Below are 16593 nucleotides of genomic sequence, written 5' to 3'. Positions count from 1 at the left end.
ATATTTTCTTTTTCCGAGATATATGATTTTATTTCCGAGATAGATGATTTTCCGAGATATTTTTGTCCTATTAGTCATCGATCTTCTTCGTTAATGAATCAATGATTCCCACAGACTTAACTTTGTTAGGATATCATACTATACCTGCTGCTTGCATATAAATATTTTGTAACTTTAACAATGACGCAGTGAAATTAGAGCGATCGGAAAATGAAGCATGTGGAAAATTACGGCGTTTAATGACCAGAATTGGATACTTTTCCTGATATAGTCGATTCAGCCATTTGGTATTCATCATTCTTCTATATCACTATATTTTCAGCGCTTCACATTTTCTTTTCCCCCCATTCTTATATTTCTTGAAGTAGATGGGACACATCGGCCACTAAAAATTCAAGTTTATAAAGAAATATAAAGGGCTTGTGAAAAGTATTCGCATTTGACAGAAAGGCATTTCGGTAAAATTGTCATTGGTGATTAAGGTGGTAGTTTAGTTTGTTGGTTTTTTTGACGACCACAAATTGTTAATGGAAAGAACGATCACTCTTTCCAAGTTATCTCCGTTTATAGTCGATACAATTTGATATTCCGGTAATTTCCTCCATCGTACCAGAAGTAAAATCGAGTTTCGTACAACTTTTTAAAATTTTCAGTCAGGGATGACCTCTTAAAGACAGAATGGGAATAACCGCACCTAATGTATGCCGAACAAACATGATGGAAATAAAATTCTGTTGTCATCACCATCATTAGGATTTCAATCCTAGGATTGGTTCACTATACTTCAGCCCACACCATCCTCCTATTTTCAGTGTTATTTCTGTCTCACCACTTAATAGCTTTTCTTTTTTATGGACTTCTTAATTCATCCTCTGCGCCAGTCTTTTGATATTTCTCACGGGATCTTCTCTCTAATTTTCTCTTCTATTTTGTTTCTAACTAATCCGTTGTGCCTCAAGGTGTGTTCAATCCATCTATTTCTATTTGTCGTCAAGTTCTCCAAATGGTCCTCTCCTCTCTTCTAAATATATACTTGAGCTTCATCGTTCCTCCCTTTGTCTCTCAACTTTAACTTCGGCATTATCCTTCAACACCATGTTGCTAAGGCTTCACATTTTCTTCCTTAATCCACTTTTCCAATACACTATACGAATATTTTCATGAACAACTTCCTTGTTTGCAACCTTAAGTTCTTAGAACATGGTAGTTGTCTCTTCTTCAGGAACGACTTCTTAGCATAGCGAATTCTATTTAAATCGTAACATTATTTTCGCATAATGGGAGCACATTTAAAAAAATCACATTTATGCATTAGAAGATAAATGAAATATAAATATTTATTGCCTGAGGACTTTGATAGAGATCCCCTGGGTGCTAGGAAAGCAAAGTCGAGATACGAGTTCAGGTTCAAAAATATTTATTTCACCATCGTATATATTGCTTTTTATGGATCGAATATACTAATAATATATAAAAGCGATCCAGAACCCCGGTCCTAAGGAAAGTTCTTCCTCGGATCCGATAGGAAGATAGATTCTGCAAAGGTCACACCCTCAACGATCAAATTCACAAGTTTACACGTAAATATAATAACAGCATAAACATAATTGGTGGCGACTTTAACCTCCCTGGTATAGCAATTTGGGACAGCAATATTGTTAAATCTGGGACCCGCGATCGCGAATCTTGCAATTCCATGATAAAATTGGTTCAAAGAAACTCCCTCCATCAAGCAGTACGCATGCCCACCCGTGGAAAGAACATATTGGATCTATTTCTTACAAACACGCCGGAACGTATTATTAGTGTATCAACTGATGAGGGCTTGAGTGACCATAAAGCAATTAATGTCCATTTGGACATAGCAATAAAAAAGATTGTTAAACCAAAAAGAAAAATTTATAATTACCATAAAGCAGACTTTGAATCTTTTGCCAATCAATTAAACTCTTCACTACCCGAGTTCAAAACCCGCTTAAGTCATGTCAACGTGGAAGAAACTTGGACAGAATTTGTCAATATCATGCAAAAAGGAATCGTAGATTTCATACCTATAAAATACGTTAAAGCAAATCGCGACCCCAGGTGGTACAATAAAGACGTTAGAAAAGCCCTTCGAAAGCAGAGAATGCTACACTCTAGGGTAAAGAGGGCAGGCGTGAACACATCATCTCCTGAGAATACACAATTATGGGACACATATAGATCCTCTAAAATTGAAACCAAAAAACAATTACGTAGCGCCTTACTGGAATTTAAACGCAAAGTACTTCGCGAGCACTTGGACACTGACCCCAAAGCTTTCTGGTCATATGTTAGGGAAGTAAATGGGAGTAAACAAACCGTGGCTTGCTTAAGGGATTGTAGCAATGTAATTCATACAGACAGCGAGGTTAAAGCTAACATCTTAAATTCATTCTTCCAAAGCGTTTTCTCGAATGATGTTGCCACCGCATATCTCCAAGAAACAATACATACTCCACCCATGGAAAAAATAACAGTGGACCAACAAGGAATTCTAAAATTGCTTAATGAGATTAAACCCAACAAATCCCCGGGTCCCGAAAATATACCAGCTAGGGTGATAAAACATTTAGCTCCAAACATTGCCCCGTACCTTGAATTTATATTTAACAAATCCCTCACAGAGTGCAAAGTACCTAAGATTTGGAAAGCCGCGCAAATAACGCCTATTTTTAAAAGTGGTGACAGGGAGGATCCCAGTAATTACAGACCTATATCTCTCACTTCTATCTGTTGTAAAATCTTAGAGCACATAATTGTCAGTTCAATAATGAGACACCTTGACAATATTAACTTTTTAAGTGACAATCAACACGGATTCAGGAAAACCCGCTCCTGCGAAACCCAATTAGGATTATTTACACATGATTTACTTGTATCTGGTGAGAGAGGTAGGCAAGTGGATGCCATCTTCTTAGATTTTCAAAAGGCATTTGATAAGGTCCCACATGGTAAACTCATTCATAAATTAAAGGTCGCGGGTATAAACAAGGGCGCTATAAGTTGGGTTAAAGATTTTCTTTCAGAGCGGGAACAGAGGGTAGTCCTTGATGGCGCTAGTTCCGACAGCGTTCGAGTCACGTCGGGGGTACCTCAGGGAAGTGTGATCGGGCCGTTACTTTTCTTGATTTTTGTTAACGATTTGAACCGCGAAGTGAAAAGTAACATTAGGATGTTTGCGGATGACACGGTGATCTATCGGGAGATATCTGGGGATGAAGATCGTTTTATTCTAGCGCAGGATTTAGATTTCATTACTAAATGGTGTTCTAACTGGGGATTGACTCTAAATTATAATAAATGTTCAGTGGTAAATTTCTTTAAAAGATCAACGGGATTTGCTTACAAATTAGCTGGAGGTGACCTAGCAGTAGTTGATGCGGTAAAATACCTAGGTGTCACATTCACTAAAGACTTAACTTGGGGGACTCACATACGTAAAGTCTGCGGTCAAGCAAATAAAAAATTGGGATTCATTAGACGCGTTGTCGGCAAAAGTGACTCAAAGGTCAAGGAACGTTGTTACCACGCTCTTGTAAGGCCTCATTTAGAATACGCATGCAGCGTGTGGGACCCGAGTGAAAAAGGTCTCATTCGGGAAATTGAGAAGGTTCAACGCCGGGCAGCCCGTTTTGTTAAAAATTCCTACGATAAAACGCAAAGCGTTACCGAAATGCTCATGGATTTGGGGTGGGAATCATTAGAAGAGAGACGATTCAATGCAAGACTGAAATTATTAAATAAATTCAGATCCGCATGTTTCATCACCGAGGTCTCGCAGATTATTCGTACTCCTACATACATTGGTCGCTTGGATCATTCATATAAAATTCGGGAAATAGATGCCAGGACTAGCCGACTCAAGGACTCCTTCTTTCCACGGACAATACGGGATAGCAACTGTAGGATTATAGATAGCTGACCAAGCAGGGAATAGTACATCTGCTCCGTAGTATCAAAGCACACAAGGCACCTGGTCCGGAAGAAATACCTGCTAGAATATTAAAGGAATTAGCTGACGACATTGCCCCATTTTTACATATTGTTTTTCTAAAATCGATAGAAGAAGGCTCAGTGCCTCGCGACTGGAAGCTAGCCCATATAACTCCCATCTATAAAGGCGGCGATAGGGATAAACCAACCAATTACCGACCCATTTCTTTAACATCGATCTCTTGTAAAATATTGGAACACGTTATTGTCACTAACATTATGAAATTTCTTGATAGTAGGAAAATACTAATCCACAACCAGCACGGATTTAGGAAAAGCAGATCTTGCGAAACACAACTTGGTCTCTTCATTCACGATATACTTAGATCGGGAGAAAACAACACCCAAGTCGATGCAGTATTCCTGGATTTCAAAAAAGCCTTCGACAAAGTCCCACACAATAAATTGTTACACAAACTTAAATACTATGGGATCAATGAGAAAATAATTAATTGGATTAGGGACTTCTTGTCAAACCGCAAACAAATAGTAGTCATAGATGGGTTGTGCTCAACGGAGAGAGATGTTACTTCGGGCGTCCCCCAGGGAAGTGTAATAGGGCCTCTTCTGTTCTTAATATACATAAATGACTTAAGCACACACGTTAGTAGCAATCTAAGGTTATTTGCTGACGACACGGTGATATACAGGGAAATAAGGAGCCAACTAGATCGCGAGCTACTCTCTAGAGACTTAGACAATATCTCGGGATGGTGCAATAAATGGGGATTAACACTTAATATAGATAAATGTGCAGTTTTGAAATTTTGGAATAAAGGAAGCGAGGAACAGGATATAAACTACAAAATAGAGGGTTCAGTATTGACTACGGCAAATCAAGTTAAATATTTGGGGGTTGTTCTAACACCACGCCTTTCATGGGGAGCACATATCAGGACAATATGCGGATCAGCTTTAAAGAAACTTGGCTTCATAAAACGGGTGGTGGGGAAATGTAATGAAAAAGTTAAAGAGAGGTGTTATTTTGCTCTAGTTAGACCTCATTTGGAATATGCCGCAAGTATTTGGGATCCGTGGGAGAAAATTTGGCAAAAAGAATTAGATAAAGTCCAGAGAAAATCCGCTAGATTTGTTAAAAATTGTTATGATAAAAACACAAGTGTGACAGGTCTCTTAGGGGATTTAGGCTGGGAACCACTTGAAGTGCGGAGAGAACAAGCGAGGCTTAGACTTTTAGAAAGGTTCAGAACAAACGAGTTTAAATATGACACTGAAGGAATTATAATGGCCCCACACTACTTAGGTAGATCAGACCACAAAGATAAACTAAGGGAGATAGATTCCAAGACAGATAGGTACAAATACTCATTCTTTCCCCGAACAATCAGTAATCATAATAGCAAGAAACCGAAGTCACTTTAGAAATATTAAAAACTTTGAATTTACAAGTCGGAACAAAATTAAACACTATAGAGATGTTAGGTATACTTTCAGGTGCATGTGTATGTTAGTTGGTAGTTTGAGTGTTTGCATGTGTGTGGGGTGTAAGTGTTCATGCATGAATGTATGCCATGTTTTTTTTTATATATGATTTTGTCGTTATTGCATGCGATTTTTTTTTTTATTATTTTTCTTTTCTAAATTATGGGTGGTGTCCTAGCACCCCCCGCCACACGCCCTTGCGGCGGCTTGCGGGGTATTGAGTAGATGTAGATGTAGATAGTAAAAATTCCACTTGCCACCCTCAGTGTCTAAAAAATAATTAGTTCTAATTAAATGCATGCTCCTCCACTAACCTTATGTGTTTTGCTATAATAACCCATTCTTTCCGAATGACCTCATTCGTGTCCTGTTAATCTGTTTTTAAGTTTCCCTTTCAGTCCCTCTTCCCTCCCGGCGGGGGGAAATTCCTGCTACCTGCAACGTTGGGTCGAATTCCCTTCCTTTTACTGTCTCTTTGGGGGGTTGAGTGTTTTGTGGTGCATTTTCATGTGGTAGTGATGTTTCACATTCTTGCTTGTTGTGTCCTGGCTTGCGTGTTTTAGGATGGCTTTCGTGCTGTATCCTGGGGTGCAGTTTTTTGTTGTTTTGCGGTGTATGTGTTTGCATGAGTATTGGTTGGAGGGAGTTTTGCATGAGTGTGTGCGCTGCTGGGGTGTAATTTTCCGTGTTGTTTTTTGCATGTGGTATTTTTCGTTTTTACGGTTGGTGACCTAACACCCCCCGCCACACGCCCTTGCGGCGGCTTGCGGGGTATTATGTAGATGTAGATGTAGAAAGGTTGCAGCGTTAGGGGAAAAGGATTGGCATTTTGAACTGCATGAAGGAAGATTTAAATAAGTGGAACTGAAAAATCGTCTATTCCAATTAAGGTATTACGGGACTTAGTGTCATATTATGCGGGACTAAGGGTTGATGCGTTGAATTTTCCCTAGGCCCATCATTAAATATCCATCCCTGCGTTCTTCGTGCGTGTTGATTTCCACCCATGAAATGTTTTCAACGAGTTATAGTGAATACACCGACCTCTAACTGGCATTAGAAGCGCGAAGAACACTTGTAAGTAGCGCTACTGACAAGCCACTCCACCACGCTGCCGAGGGCCTTAACTCTATTAGAATGTTGCTGTGTTGTGATCGTCAGTCTTCATACGTATAAAGCAAACCTTCATCATATGCAGTCAATCGGACATTGATTTCATTCCTGACTTCTAGAAGTTTCTCAAGGATAGGTAATCGTGCCGCTTAAAATTCCCCTGATGAAATTAAAAATGTCAGCGATATACTTGAATGTCTGGATTGATAATAATCAGGAAGATGGAAATTTAATGGGATCTAATAGATTGAAATCAAATGGTGTACTAACATTTATTTTCCAGAAATTAAAAGGTCATTATAAATTTTCGTGCACCTGGTATATGATCACAGTAATTCCACGAAGTCACACCAAACTATTAATACGCCCTTATTCGCAATTCTCACATTACTGATTTATTCCCCAAGTATACATAAGGAAAGATTGTGTAAAGATGTGAATCCATCATGGTTTGTTATATTGTTTTATGAATTCCGCATAGTACATCTATTAGGATCATTTTTTTCTTACCATTACCTCTTATAATTTGGTTTTTGTTTTGCTACAAATGTTGTGCACATAACATTCATAGCGATATTTAATTCATATTTACGTTATTTTGATATGAATAAGCCTTACCATTGTTCACCATTCATATGGTTTTTTCTTCGGATCCACCGGAACGTCGACAGTAAACAGTTTTAATGTGATGAATAGAAATTGGAATGAATGATGACAGAATATTAATATTCACAATATATTGATGGCAAGCGCTGTTGATCACATTAGCAAATGAGTAAATATCGTAAATAAATTGTTGCGGTAGGGTTATTCATGCGTGTATTCACCTCAATAGTTAATATATACTTCGCGATGGAAAGAAACGTGGTCAGAAAGGCCAAAAGTGGAGTCCAAATCCACAACAAATGAAAAACATAATATAATTGGTAACTACTTGTATTCCAGAGAAGAAATAAAATCTGATATGGCTAGTAGTCTGCATTGAAAACGGGTTGAAAAAGTGTATCCACAATATCGCCTTGAAGAAAAATAACCTAATATTCTCCCGTCGAAGTATGGTAGATATTATTTAAATAAAGCTAAGGAAAGACTTGACTGGAACAAGTGAAAAAATGTGTCTACCTAGAGACGTCAGGATCGCTAATTTCTGGGGAAACAAAAGGGATATATCATGCCGGATAAGGATGGCGAGAAAGGTTTTATATCAGGATGCATATCTATCAAAAGTAAATACTTTGACCCTGTAAGCAAGGAAATTTTCTTCAAAATTGACACTGCAATGAGTGACACTTTCTGTAAATATTTTCGTGATATTCTTTGTTGTACAGATGATAGATGTGCCAATGGAAATATACTCAAGAGTCATTTAATTAAAATGGGTATCGCAATATTGTTAAAGCAGTACTACCAACACTGGTTGAAGAGAAAAACCTATGGAAGTCAGGAAGTAGAACGAGAAAACCATTTGGACACACCCTGAGGCAAGTTTACCTAAGATTATAATTGAAGATATGGCTGAGGGGGAGGGATTACAGAGGGAGGACTGAGTTGAATTACGAGAAGCAGTCAACGGAAGAGACCTCGGCACTAGAAACTGGGAAAAAGTGTAAAGACTGGCAGGGAACGCAATAACTTGGAGAGTTTCCATAAGAAAATCATTGGATGGTTAACTCCCAATGATTATGATCGCTAATAAAACTCTTAGCGAAAAAATCCACCACTCAACTTCGACATGACACCAAAGGAGAAGGGGACTTTTACTTTTTGAGATAGCAGCAGCTGCAAAAGGCGCACATGTACACGTGGAGATATAACTATTATTCTCTTATTATTTGTTGACTTGTTTGGATCATAATTAGCTCGTTCTTTTGATTCTGTCTTATCTTGCAGGGAGGCTTCCGGGGAGGCTTTTAGTGTTGACCTAAAGTTGGAAAGGAAAAGCTCTCTTCGACTGGTACCGTAATAGATGATTCAAAGAGATAAAATACGGATTTCAGACGGAAAAAAAAACATTTACGGAGGAATTCCATTTCACCGCGAAGTTTCAACGCGTTTCTCCAAATAATTACGATCGAATATCTCCGAGCGAATAACCGGTTCATGAGTGATCACTTGTGCGAGACGAGAGGAAACATTGATTGTTACATCCCATTCGGAAATAGCTCCATTCGCTTGCAGGATAAATAGTTCAAGTTTACTTGTATCAACTGACTTCAGTAAGTACAATGCAAATGTAGTCTCAGTAGATTTATATTTCAATTCGATCCTAATAAATAAATTACAGTCGTAACACAGATATGACTATCCCCACCATCAGTGTATTCAACCCAAAAATTATTTTGATAGGCGATGGTAAAGGTTTCCTCGAACTAAATAATTTATGGCGTGTTGGATTAACACATTAATGGCCTTCAATGGAGTTTAATTCCCTTCCATGTCTTTCACCCTCTGTTTCCTAGAATTATCTCGTAACCTGAAAATCACATTTGGGGTAAAGCTAAATGTTTCGCGATTCATTTGGATTTAATCCCGAAATCCATTAGTATACCACACTCCTAAATATTATCACATTTTATTTTGGTATCATTGACTTTTTAATCTAAAGAATTAAAATATGCTGTCAGTTGATTGTTTTATAAAAAACCGTAAAAATTGCTAAACCCTATACTATATAAACTGTTTTCCGGAATCTCAATGCCGCTCTTGAAATCAATAGATGGACACAATGATTGATTTTTAACAAAGAATCTTATCCGTTTTTATTAGTCGCTTGCAGATAATGCGAAAAAGAGGTAATCCAAACGATATTTCACAGTACTTGAAGTTGTCTACGCCTAACGAGATTTTTCTGCGTTGGTCTTTGGATGTAGGCAAAAGTTCATCTACATCTACACCTACATAATACCCCGCAAGCCGCCGCAAGGGCGTGTGGCGGGGGGGTATTAGGTCACCAACCGTAAAAAGGAAAAATACCACATGCAAAAAAACAACACGGAAAATTACACCCACCAAGTTTGTGATCAGTTCATATTTTAGGCTGCCCAAATTTTTCCAAATCTTACTTTAATCCATTATAAGATTTTTTTAACTTATACCTATAAGATTTTTTCAAATTTTTCTGGAAGCCATAGTTTTGCTAATTTTACTTGCATCGGCAGTTTTTCCAAACTATTTTTGAAAGGACTAAGCAAATCGTAGTAATTTCACTTTCAAAGCTGTTGAAAGACTGATTGTGCTCCCTGCCTAACTTGCAAACTAGGATAAGGAAATTAATGAAGGAGACAGTGAGATAGTGAAATGAAGGAATAGAAATATCATTCTGAGAAATGGAGTGTTGTCGATGATAAATTGTATTGGACGATGAGTTGCTGAGTGGTACATTCAACTCACGAAGAATAGTTCGCTGTATTGCATTCAGTGCCTGTCTTATTTATAAACATGGCAAGGCTTGAGTAAACTCAGGGTGTCAGTTTGTGAAGACAACTGATTTTCAGTGCAACGAGCAAGAAATCTCACGGCATACGGAGCGATGAAGGGGTAGCAGAGTGACCTAAGAGTACTGTACATCCTGGTAATATAAAAATTCGGTCCTCTTTTAGTAAAATGGTTAACAGCTTCGACATTTCGTCACCTCTGGGTAATTGAAAGAAAAAGCGAGCAAAATGTGGATCTTTATGACGTCATAAAACTATCCAAAATGGAAATGATACCATCGACGTGAAAAGTGAGCTATGGGGAAAGGTCACGAGGCATTAAATCAAATAGGAATGAGGAAATTCTGGTAAACCATTTCACTGCAGTTGCCTTGCACATGCACTCTGCTCTTTCACGTAGTTGATTGGGGGTTCGTTATAATTATCCGAAATGTGTCTTTCTTTTCATTTTACAGCTAACCCTTTGTGCCTCACGTTTCCCCATTATCTCCTCCCGAAAGGGACCCTTCGGGAAAAAAACAGTATCGCGTAACCATGGCAGAAGATGAGGAGGGGAAAACGATCGTCAATACCCTCCGACGGCGTCCTTTTGACCTGGATATGACTGCGCATCAAACACCAAGCCGGGACGATCTCCTAAACTATAGCGGTTAATATCCAGACGACTCGTTGTTGACCCATTGCTTTTAAGTTTTCCAATTTTTTAAACTGGACTTGAAAGTAGTGTCATGGGCGGGCAGACCTGGGGAAACCAAAGGGACTCACCTTCACCTCCTGCCAAGGAGCTGTCCCAGTAACATGCCCCAGACAGGAGTAAGGGAGGAGTTTTGGTGTCACAAAGAATGCCACGAAATGCAGGATGGATAACAAGAAAGGAATATTTTTGAGTATGTAATTCAGTGCTATGTCAAATGCAAGGGAATAATGTTGAAAGAGAAACATAAATTAGGCGAAACACAAAAAATGCAAAGAAGGTGAGAAAAATAGCATAGCTATAAACTAGTCAAAATGCAACAGAAATATCGGGACCGTTTCACAGATATTCACCGAATAAAAAGACTATGAAAGAAAGCTGCTCGCTTCGGGCTAGAAGACACAAGAAATGCGATAGCGTGACAAACATGATTAAATGTTTGAGCTGGAACTCGGAAACAGCGGAGAGAATTTATAAGATAGGGCTGTCTTCAAAAGACACACGAGCAACCCAGATTTGGGAGGAAATTAGCGAAAGGCTCTAAAAACCCACTTTCATTGGAGAGAAAAGCCAGGAATGCAAAACATAAAAGGAAGGCGTTAGAGAAAGATAGAAGAAAGAATTTATTTTTGTTAATCACTCAATATCATAGTGAATTGGTTTACCTGAAGAGGTCATTAACCCTTTCGGAACAGCTTCAAGGAATTCAATTATTAATGGTATAATTATTCGGAAGGCTCATTATTTGAATGCATTGTATTAGTTTTTATTTCTCAGGCCTACAATAATTCTACACATTATCATAATGAGAAGTATTGAGCAATTAAATATTAATTCTGACGTAAAAATATTTAATAAGCATGTTCGATATAGAATTAAAGGAATGACTTGAACCTTGCGCAGAAATAAGTTAAATGATACCGTAGCTATTGACGGTTTTTGAAACTTTAGTGACATTATTTACTTTTCTCGCTGCTGCCATACTTCGGACGAATGGCCATAATAGTGGCTGCAGTGAACTTTCATGCATCGATAAGAATTGTGCCACGGCACTAAAACTGACAGAACTTTTGAGAAACTTCTCTGGGGTGTTTCCGACCTCATTCCCATCGTGTTCAACATATTGAACTTCTAAATGTGCCACAGATCTTATATATGAGAGGCAATCCAATAATGTGTCAGTGGTGTGTCTATTGGCAAAAATATTTTAATGTGTGACTGGGTTTTCATGATATGCCTCATATGTCCCTCCTTACATTGTGTGGAACGTTTCAAGTCGTCCGTTCGTATATCATCTCTATAACTTTCAACAATTGATCAGAGTTCTAAAATTTGGCAATTGATGGAAAAAATCAGAAAGAAAATTCAAAGTTGCATTATTTTATATATTTTACGTGAGGGACATGTAGGTATTTCCTTTCCCTTTCGGGATATGAATAGTGAAAAGTCTAGCATTAGTTTATTTCAGGAAAATTACACCCTGTCCTTATTTCCTTAAGTCATACTCCGTCGTATCACGCTTATTTCGTATCTGCCAAATTAATGCATTATCATATAAGCTGTTTTTGCTCTTGACTCTTCTACTGTATCCCTCGTCTTTAAGTCTCCCCGACTACATTCACCCGACCTTACTATTAGTCTTCTCTGTACTAACCCTTTGCTCACGTTCTCTCCTGGGTTAAAAATACTCGAGGGATATGCGGACAAGCTAACAACAAATTAGGATTCATTAGAAGATTATTGGGTAAATGTGATAAAAAGTTCAAAGGGAAACGTTACCTTTACTGGTTAGAATTCATTTAGAATGTGCTGCTTGAATATGGGATCCTCATGAGCTTGCATTGATTGCCGGATTGGATCACGTATAGTATTGAGTAGTTATATTTGTAAAATGTTATCATGATAAACTGAGTAGCGTATCAGATTAGAGGAGCTAGGCTGAGAATCACTCACCGAGCGAAGGTTAAATTACAAATTAACTCTTGCACGAATTTGAAGTCTCTTTTGCGAACATTTGGAAAATGAATAATTAGCACCATCGTACTACGTTAGGTGAGATCATACCCATAACATGTGCAGAACAGATAGATTTAAGATGACAATTTTCCCGCCAACGATAGGGTATCAAAATAACATTGTCTTATCGCGCACGAGGGAAAACCTATTCGGGTCAAAATTAGTCTATTGTGCACTCACCCCCAGCCGTACACCATAGTGGTGACTTTCAGGGTAATATATAAATAATAAATAAATTCCACGGAATCATTCACTCTTATGCTACCATTTACGTATCTGTTTGTTTTTCAACTTGTATTACAGTAAATAATATTTAATCAATACCTTTCCAGAGTTAGGTTCAGGGTAACAAAAAGAAATGCAACTTTAATTACTATAATGCATATTTTACCTCGGTGTGACAAATAAACCCTTTTCATTTCTCAACTGGTGTTGGTATAACTCATGAAAACTATTTTCCGAGGACTTAAATAGGCAGGTACGCCTGTATTTCGCATCTATTACGTGTATGGTCTGTAGTTCAAAATTCGCTCGCGCTGATGAGCTCTAGTCGACGTCGTCAAATACCAATGTTCTTAAATAGTATTAAAATAAACTATGTTTTTCAGAATGTTACGGTACCTTTCGTGCATTCGTAGTCCGGCTAAAAGAAAATAAAAGTTTTCAAGAACACAGACCTTTGGTAGCCATTATTTCCCGTTGATTTTTAGTGAGCAATTCCTCTGGTACATTTAAATAAAATAAGACAATCCTTGGGAACACCACTTGTCAGCCATGGTGGTAATGTATGCCTACGAAGTCACGACGAAGTGCAATTAAGAATACACTTAACATCACCGGGAGTCGAGTGTTATTCGGTCCGCAAAACCATTTCCCTTCCTCCGACACCACCTCCCTCGCAATCCAACTTCGTCCCACTGATCTCACCCGCCCTCTCCTCATTTAGTTGACATGCTCTCAGATCCAACGCACTCCTCCCCGGCGAGTATTTATAGAGTCCTAACGCTCTCAGAAGTATTCGAAAGGCAATCGAATGCGAAGGTTACACAACGGCTGCATGTCGAGTTTTTTCTTTCCCTCTCTTTCCCGCTGAGGAAACATGGCCTTGTATAATAAGGAGTCATTATCGGCTGACTCCGTCTTCGGCTTTCCGGCGTGGGAACGAAGGGCGTAGCGAGTGACGGAGAACGCGGAAGCCCAAGTCTTGCTCGATCTTCCTGCTCCCTTATACTCCCGCACCCGACCCCAGCATCCGCCCGCGTAATTGAGCCGATTCCCCCTCGCGGAAGCCTTCGCGTTCGTAGGATACGCACCCGACGACACCCGCCGGAGTGGATAATTGAATTGGCAAATTAGGAGGAGGGTGAGGGTAAATGGTTGTGGGCGAATGCAAATCGTTCGTTATGTGGTGCGAGTGATTATCCCCCCCCTCTCTCTCTCTGTGCTCCCTCCCCCCCGCCCAACGGGTAGGTGGGGGGAGGGCACACAGTAGGGTGGGAGGGAGGGAGTAACCCCAATCGAGAGAGGATGCGGGGTGTGGTGGCCGTACGCGACAGGCCTCCACCCCCTCGTTCCCTCACCTCCCATTTGCGGTCCACTCCGCTCCACGATCAAGATGGAGGACTGGGCTTGGATACGTTAAGGAGAGCAATAAAAAAATAAACACAGCATCACGCGGCCGAATACGGTGCCGTTTGGGCGGGTCCGGAAATTTCCCATGCGGCGATTAAGAAGGCCATTTGCACGCACGGGTCGAGCAGTTATAGTAGTATTTAAATGTATGGATTGATTTTTTTTTCTCCACTTAGAAACTTTCTCGCATCCTTGTGCTCTGCAGCGTGTGAATTTTCTTAAGTTATACTCGCAGTATGTTCCGGAGGTCTTTTTGAAAAAAAATAGTTTTTGTCGAAAAGAGTGTCATTCCCAATTGCCTTCGCCGAATTGAATTCAAGGAAGCACTACCGTACGGCGGTGGGAAAAAATCGTTTTCGAAGAAAATTAGACCACAGGAGTTGAACGGAACTGACGCCGGGTGCTATTAGAGTTGATTTGGCCATAACGTTGACGGTCTCTTTCCGAATGTATATTCGGAAATATATTCTGAGAGAAGTATACATGATCGAAATTTTAACATGCGACATCGAAAAAATATCTAGCCGTCACTAACGGCTGCATCTAACATTGCTTTAAAGAGTGCCGAAACTGATTAGTACCTTTCCTACGACCGCAATAAGAGGAAATTGCTCAACATAATAGAATAATATCAGATATTTTCGATACAAATTCAGCCATAAATTAACGATGATTGTTAAAATTGTACATTGTGCCTTATAGGTCAATTTTTAAGGGTCACATTTTTCCGTGGAAGTAATTTTATTTGTTTTACTTTGACACTGTATTATATTTTAAGATTATATTGATTGATTATAGAGCTCAGCAGTTGAAAGGAAAATCAATATCTGTATCAGTTTCTGTCACAGAAAATGTCATAACATCTTATTGCCGAGATATCTCAGTTCGTCGTTATCATTATAAAAAGTATATGGTATTGTAATAAAGAGTTCACTATGAATAACTGAAGGAAGCCTAATCTCTAAAAAGTAATTACAAATTAAATACTCCTGCTTTCTTCAAAATAAGTGAATGAATGAATGATAATTGTAACAAAGAATGTGTAAACCTAAGAAAAATGGCTTATTTAAGTTTTCAAGCTGTAGTGCGTGGAGCCTGTCCTTAACGCCTAGTGAAAGGAACCATATTCTGCGGCCTCCAAGGATTTTACTTTGTTAGCCATGCATAATACGAGCCTCGTTTATAAATACACGTACACAAGCAGAGGAATACACAAAAAAAGGATACAAACCACATCGTTTCAAAAGGAAAAATGATTTCAATTTAATATTTCGTTTTTACCAGCCACTTTCATTAGTGTGAGAGGGGCAACTCCCAATCGTTACGGAAAGTTACTTCTCTTTCATAAATGAGGAGGCTAGGACAACGAAAATATTAAAAATAAGTCGTTTCTCCTTTCACATGCTGTTTGTCTTCACGTGGCGGAAGGGTTTGTGCGTTATGATGACCCGTCGAGATGTACCGGTGGGAGCAATGATAATCGCTCGGTAGGCTTAAGGGTAGGATGATTTTTTTTATAAAAATTGAGTTTTCGATATCAAAAGTTTCCAGAAAAATGTATTAAAATTAATCTAGACAATGCTGCTTTGTGTATTTTCACCATATTTATGCACAAACATTAGATTCCCTCACTCCGCTCCATTTTGGAGATGTGTCCACAAACAAACAAATTAATTTTCAAGTGTACATATTGTCAAATCAACATATACCTATCGAAAAATGTACAATTTTTTTTTAATTTCAACACAAAATATATTTACAGGCAATATTCATCATATACAATAGAGGTATACAATGTATGTAATAAATTGAATACTCATTCTGGTCATCTAATTCAGTCACTCGAAAGCAGATGCCACGTACGAGTAAACAAAAAAAGATAACTTTGGAATGTTCCAATTTTAAAACTAAATATAATCATTCAAGTTTTATTCCAAGCCCTAGTCCCTCTTATGTAATAACCAGTCTTATTCTCCATTTCACAGCATTTAATGACTGTAATGCTCTTAGACCCTTGGTATTTCATTAAAAATTATAGATACAATAACTTCCACATTTCTTTTACCTTGATGTTCATGATATTTTTTGTCATTCATTTAAAATTGATCCCTCAGTGATAATTGCTTTTTTTGGACCTCAGGTATTTTTCACATGTCATTGAAAATGTTTCCTATTGTAATCACATATCTATACAGCCTGTCTATGGGTAGAACTAACAATTTTTGAAAAAATAATTCGTCCATC

The sequence above is a fragment of the Hetaerina americana genome, unplaced genomic scaffold (genome assembly GCF_022747635.1).
Source record: "Hetaerina americana unplaced genomic scaffold, ioHetAmer1.1.p SCAF_6, whole genome shotgun sequence".
Classification (NCBI taxonomy): Eukaryota; Metazoa; Arthropoda; class Insecta; order Odonata; family Calopterygidae; genus Hetaerina; species Hetaerina americana.
The sequence above is the reverse complement of the archived record's forward strand: the minus strand, read 5'-3'. Positions refer to the sequence as shown.